This window comes from Sciurus vulgaris (assembly GCF_902686455.1).
Source record: "Sciurus vulgaris genome assembly, chromosome: 3".
Lineage (NCBI taxonomy): Eukaryota > Metazoa > Chordata > Mammalia > Rodentia > Sciuridae > Sciurus > Sciurus vulgaris.
In genome coordinates, this window is record NC_136463.1 from 99569066 (window position 1) to 99575533 (window position 6468).

A 6468-nucleotide genomic window follows, 5' to 3' on the forward strand; every position below is an offset into this window, starting at 1 on the left:
TTAGGTGGCTAAAAACAACATGGATTTATTCCCTCATAGTTCTGGAGGAAAGACGTCCAAAATCATGGTGCTGGCAGGGGTGGTTCCACCTTAGGGGCTGAAAGGACAATGTGTTCAATTTCTCTTTCCTGGTTTCTGGGAATGGTGGCAATCATTGATGCTCCTTGATTTATAGATGCATCCCTACAGTTTACACCTCTGTCTTTACATGGTCTCCTCTCTTTGTGTTAAGGTCCCTCTTCTTGAAAGGATATCTGCCATACTGACTTGGCCTACTCTAATGACTGCATCTTGACTTGATTATATCTATGAAGACCATTTTTTCAAATAAGGCCTATTCACAGGTTATCAGGTATCAGGAGTTAGGACTTCAGAGTATCTTTCCCATTTCTTCCTCCACCTCTGCCTGCCTTTTATTTCTGAATGCTTCTAGCTCCTAGTCCCTCTGGGGTCCATGGGGAACCAATTGTTCTAGGGGGAGCACCTGCAATTCAGCCCTTCACTTCTCTTCAGCCAATAAAGGCAAACTCACCTATGCTTCCCTCCCTAAGGGATCAACTCTCAACTATAGAATTGATAAATTAATCCAAGGGAAGGTGATAATAGGTGTTAATGGGCAGTATCACCCCTTACAGGTATTTGCACCTACTGTACACCATTTGGAGACATGCCTTAACTTAAAGGTATTGGTGGAAATTCTTCATCAGGAAATACTTTCTTTTTTAGTAGACAGGTCTTTCTGGGATCTTCAAATGATAACTGTCTCCAAAAGACAGCCCCTGTCTCTCTGTCATTCTCTTAAGGGAAATAATTTGATCTATAGCGGACAATTTGATCTATCTTTGAATTGGTTGCGTTTATTCATCCCATAATTGTAATGTGCCGAGGGAGATTTGCTCCTCACAAGGAAGTCCATCAAGTGAAAGAATTTGGTTCCAGAAAATGCCAAATCTGGGGATAAAGCATGAGGAATATAAGCCCATTTTAAGCCATGGATAATTTTCAAAGAATGAACATGCGAGAGGGAGGGAATGTGGTTGCTAGGAAAATAGAATAAACATGATCTCCCTCCCCTCTTGTTTTTTCACTTTGGGGTGAGCTGAGCTTGCCAGTCTTGCTGGGGAATGCCTGTCCCTCTCATCTCAGTGGTGACAGACTCACAGCAATGCCTGCATGTCTGTCTCACAGGTGTGGGATCTACTTGCCAGCTTAGCGAGACTTTGGAGGAATCTCCCACAGTGGTTGTAAAGAGAAAAGGAGAGAGATAATAGTTTACTGGCATCAATAATCTACTTCCTCCAACCGGCTGAAAGCCGGAATAATAGCCTCAGTGCTTGCCCTCCTACACCCCCTCCCCTGGCTCTGCCGCTGTCAGTTCTCGTCCCTTCTCCACAACTGGGAACTCTAGGGAGCAGATTGTTTTGGCTGGAATTAGCCGGGCACAGATGGTACCACCTGCTGCATGTTCCTTACTTCTTATTGGCTTCTCTCTCAGCTCTGTGAGTTTTTGTATTTTTTAGAAGTTCAGAGGAAGGGGAAATGGCTGAGGCCCTTGCTCATGCCTGATTCTAGCACAGCTGCTTTGTGCAAACTGGCAACTGTGGGGATTGTGCTGGGGCACGTCGATTGGGGAAGGTGCTTCCACAGAAGCGTGCTGCAGTGGCATCCTGTTTGCTGTATCTAGTGCTTCAGTTTCCAAAATATGAAACTTTCTTTGGGCCAAACAATTTCTGCTTTCCAGTCTGACAGATCTGCCTGTGACCAGACACAAGGCAGGTGGTCTTGCAAAAGCCTCAGCAATGAGGTTTCTCTCATTCAGAAATCAGAGGGGCATAGAAGGTCATGTTACTGTCCATTTATAGGGAAGGAAATTATGAATAGGCCATGAGCAGGTTGCTAAGCTCATTTCTGGGCCATTCACTAGGAATAAAAACCCATGAATCCTCAGAATCCCACAGCATGAACTTCAAAGATTAATAAACTCAGTTTTCTCACCCATAACAAACATGACTTTGGATCAAAGGCCCCTAGAACTCCCTGAATTCTCTATGTCTCTGACTTCATCTGTCACTCTTCTCCTTCTTCTAATGTTTTGTCAGATGGCCCTCTTTTTACACTCAAAAAGCCAAATTCATTCCTGCCTCCAGTATCTACATCTGTTGTTCCTTCTTCCTGGAACACTCTCCCTCCAGATCTTTCCATGGCTTACTTCTTCTCATCATTCAGGCTCCACCTAATACCACTGTCTCGGAAGTATCAGTTTTCCTGATACTTCCGCAACCCCAGCTGAGGCAGCCAGGCCCCAAATTCCATTTCACTCAATATTATATCATCTTTTGTTTTCAACAAAAGAACACTATCTGTAGGGATCTATAAAGTGGGGCTTTTTTCTTCCTTTCCCACCAGAATGTGCATTCCTAAAGGCAGGGATATTGTCATTTATTCACCACTTTATTCCTGGGACATGGAACAGTGATTCTAGCTTCCTGTCCTAGGACTCATGAATAACAACAGCAAAATTAAACACACACACACACACACACACACACAACTGATTGAGGGAATGGTGTCATTTTGTGTTTAAATAGAGGAAACACTATGATACAGAAGGAACATGCTTAGGAAGTCTATACAGGTACAGGTCTTAAGCTACCTGTCTTCTTATTACTTATTTGTGTATGTCTGTCTCTACCAGATTGTGGGAAACCTGGTCACTAATCCCATCTGGTTATCTTCGTCTGTCCCATAGTACCTAGTATTGTGCGTTACTCACAGTATGTACTCAGTAAATTGAACATTATTAACACTGCTATTTAGTATTAGTTTAGAGAACTAAATATAATAAATAGAAGTTCATGGAAGTAAAGAAAGCATTAACAGAAGCAATAAAAATGTCTATGCCAAAATGGACACTTGGCTTTTGGTTCTAGTTCTGCCTGTGACTATGAGGTGATCTGGGGTTTTATTTCCTCTAAGCTCCAGCATTTGAAAAGCCAATGGTTTGGATGAGAGAGTGTGTAGGATCCTGTCACATCCTAACCCTCTTTGGTCTTTTTCCATCTATTCCAATATTCCCCGGGCAGGTTTATGAATCTCCGACTGCTCCCGTTACACTGACACCTGCTGCCCTTTTTCCTCCTCTGATCACGTCTGTATCATTCAGTGCACATGGGGTTCAAAAAGTCACGACTAGGGACAGAATGATGCTGAGGACTTGGAAAGTGGGCTCAGGCTGATACCTGTGGGTGGAGTAACTGGGTGAAACCATAGATCCTTGATGGAAATGAGCAGTGCCAAGAGCCTTTGCAAAAACTCATGGATAAAATGTATCCACAGTAGTTATTAATTTTTGAAGATCATTTCTCAAAATTGAGAATGTCTCTGGGTCTCAGTTAAAGGGGACTCTAGTGTATAAGTGGTCAATAGCCCTCAGCTGATGTGACATCTTAGAGTAACACAGGTTTTCAAAGTAGATTATTTTCATTCCACTCTTGTGTGGAAGGGTTCTTATAAACCAGAATGAGCTTCTTGCAGGAAGTAGAGAAAACTAACTCATGCCTTTGATGTTTCAATAGCCATTTGAAGGAGTGTTTTACTGTGGTATTTTGGGCAGAGTACTGAAAAATGTTTCAGAAGACTGAGATTCTGGGATTTCAGAAGTTCAAGTTTGTGCTTCACTGCTTTCTAGATCATTGTGGGGTAGAAATAACTGGTATGTTCCCAAGGACACGTAGACTTTGGTCTTTTCATCTATAGCACTTGGATGGTAAATTAACTACTGTTTTTTTTTTTTTTTTTTCCAAATGTTACAAACATAAAGGTTTTCTTCCTACTCTACTCATATGAAAGTTTTATTGAAGAATGAGAACAAGATTTTTGACAATTTTAATGTAGACATAAAGTGTGTTATAGTTTGGTCAAGCCAAGAAGGAGTTTATAGCAGAGGCTGATTTATAGTTGAAGTTACCTGAACCAAAGTGTCATGAGACTATCTGGAAAAGTATTTGTATGAATCATGTAATTTTCATTTTAAAAATGAAGGTAGTATATAATAAGCAGTTCTTGTGTTCAGAACTCTTCTTGTGCTGAGATTTTGTTGACTGTTCCATTATCATTTGTTCATGTGAACGTCCCTTTCCATGGAATTATCTTTGGTAAGATAAAAGCACTTCATATTACAGAAAGGAAAAAAAAATTCTACTTAGATGTTAGGTTGGTTATTCTTCTGCTGATTCACTCCAGTAATAGCTTTTTAAGAGTTAAAATGAGTTGGGTAGGGTGGTTTTTACTTCCCTATTTTCCCTCTTGCTTAGATGTACCTTCCACCGGAAACCTATGAGCTCACACTTTCTAAGCATGTTCAATAATGAAGTGGTAGACCTCCACAGAATGTTTCAGGACTGCAGGAAGTGGTTGAGGGTTATTCAATAGTTGGTGTTCTCCCTTTTTGTCTGCACCAATCCTGGGCTGCACTGCAGGATTGGGAAATGGTGTTTGTGTTGGAAGTGGTATCATTCGGAAGAGATGTAAAAACCAAGGTCTAGGTTGCTTGCGGTCACTAAATATACTGTAATGTTTTCTGTGAGCATGGGGATGTTCTTGAGTTTCCTTTCTAAATTTGTGTTCTTTTTATCCATCCATAATTTTTTTCAAGTAATTTGAAGGCTCTATTTCTCTTTTCCTTTATGTGAATGGAGTAAAACTGTAATTCTTTGCCCTATAATAATACTGTTTTAGGAATGAATCAAAGTGATACTTGTTTAAGGATATGTCATAAACTAAAATCTAAGTTTCTTTTAAAATGAGTAAAGTTAATTTGATATTTTCTCTATTTTATTGCTGGCATTATAAATTATATAAGGGTTTCTTTTTTGTGTGAAGCTGTCTTCAGAACTTCATATATTTCTAGGATCAACCTGTTGAATTATTTTCAGTTTATTCAAGGTAACAAAATAGAAAAAAGCACTGTGTTCAGACTCTCTTTCCATCTCTTGAGCATTGTTGTTAGCTATTTAAGGGTACACACAGAAACTTAGCAAAACTACACACACATGCACACACATATATACTTTACTTCCCTTTGACTGCTCTGAAGTGGTCAGAACAGGATCATAATGCACAAATCTTTCTGTGAATGTTTCCTTATGTTAGTTCATTTCCTTCTGAGTTCTGTGCTTGCCAATGCTAAATTTCTTGCCAGGGCAGTAGTCTATTTTTAACATTTTGGGGGCTTATCCTTCGTTCCAAATCTAACAGGCATATTTCATGGAGTGAAAGAGAGAAAGCTGACTGGGTGCACTTACAAATCAGGATCATCAGGATTTGCAATTTGTGTGGAATCAAAGCTATGAATGAGAAAGACCAATTAGAATACTTAAAAGATCATTTGTCACCGCTTTAATCTTCATGTATTTTTCACTCATCATTTTATTTGACTAAAATTATTAGAATCCTTGTCATATTCTTCTCAAGGCCAAATGGGAACAGTGTTGTTCATTTTCTATTTTCAATATTTTGGAGCATTTTAACATGTCACACTAGATTATCGGTGGTAGGTGACTGTTTTAATAGAGAAAGTTTTAGCTTGTGGCATACTCGGCATCACATCATCTCAATGTCATTTCTCTAATTCCATATTTCATATACAAATGAAGACTGAGGGATTTATTTCTGTTACTTAGTAGCATTTGTTTAATTCAGAGATTAATATATCATCTTCAACCCTGAAACAGAGGCCCTCTGAAACATCAGACCCAAAAAATTGGACACGGCCTACTAGCCCAAAAAGAACATGCTGCCAATTATCTCCATGTTTATTTAAATATTTTGCTCTAAAGGAAGCAATCATTCCTTTATACTTCTTTAAATTTAGTATTGACATTTTTATTTTGGGAAAGGAGGTCTTTTTTTTTTTAACATGGATACAGGAAAAGAAAACTCTTCAATAAAAATATTGTCTAAAAAGTTTGTTTTGTCTGCATGATTTACTAAATATGTACAATTTCAATTCACAGCGAAGGTAACAAAGATTTAAACAGCCAACATCACAAATGTCTCAAGTTCTAAAAAAAAATTCACTGTGCACAGTTTAACAATTTAATTGAATAAAAACCAAAGCTAAGTCTTCAGTCTGAATCTTTCTTTATGATGGGCACAAGCCACATATTTTCTTCATCTTTGTTACACGATGCATATTTCAGTGACTAAAAGCCCCTTCCCATTTTAGTATATTAGGTTATGTCAGTACATACTTAAGAGAGGCATAAATTGCCTCTTGGTTTAATATGATTTGTGATGTGTTCACATATATGTTGGAATATTTATTAATGTATAAAATGATCAGATGAGTCACCTGTGATTTTTTAAATGTCTTCAAATGTAGGAATGTTTTGTTGCATGTATAAATTTTTTAAAAATTTATAGGTGTGTATTTAAGCAATAATAAGTTAACTAGTATCCCCTTGACAT

The 6468-nt window shown here is 38.5% G+C and overlaps 1 protein-coding gene across 1 annotated transcript in view; it reads right to left on the minus strand.

Annotated features, from left to right (window-relative positions):
- Positions 1–5795: 5795 nt before the first annotated feature.
- The window catches only part of ZEB2 (zinc finger E-box binding homeobox 2), a 153203-nt gene continuing 152530 nt past the window's right edge, over positions 5796–6468 (minus strand). Inside the window, 1 exon segment of the mRNA XM_079135717.1 lies at positions 5796–6468. This exon segment is cut by the window's right edge and continues 4336 nt beyond it. The gene's annotated coding sequence lies outside the window, so the exon portion shown is untranslated.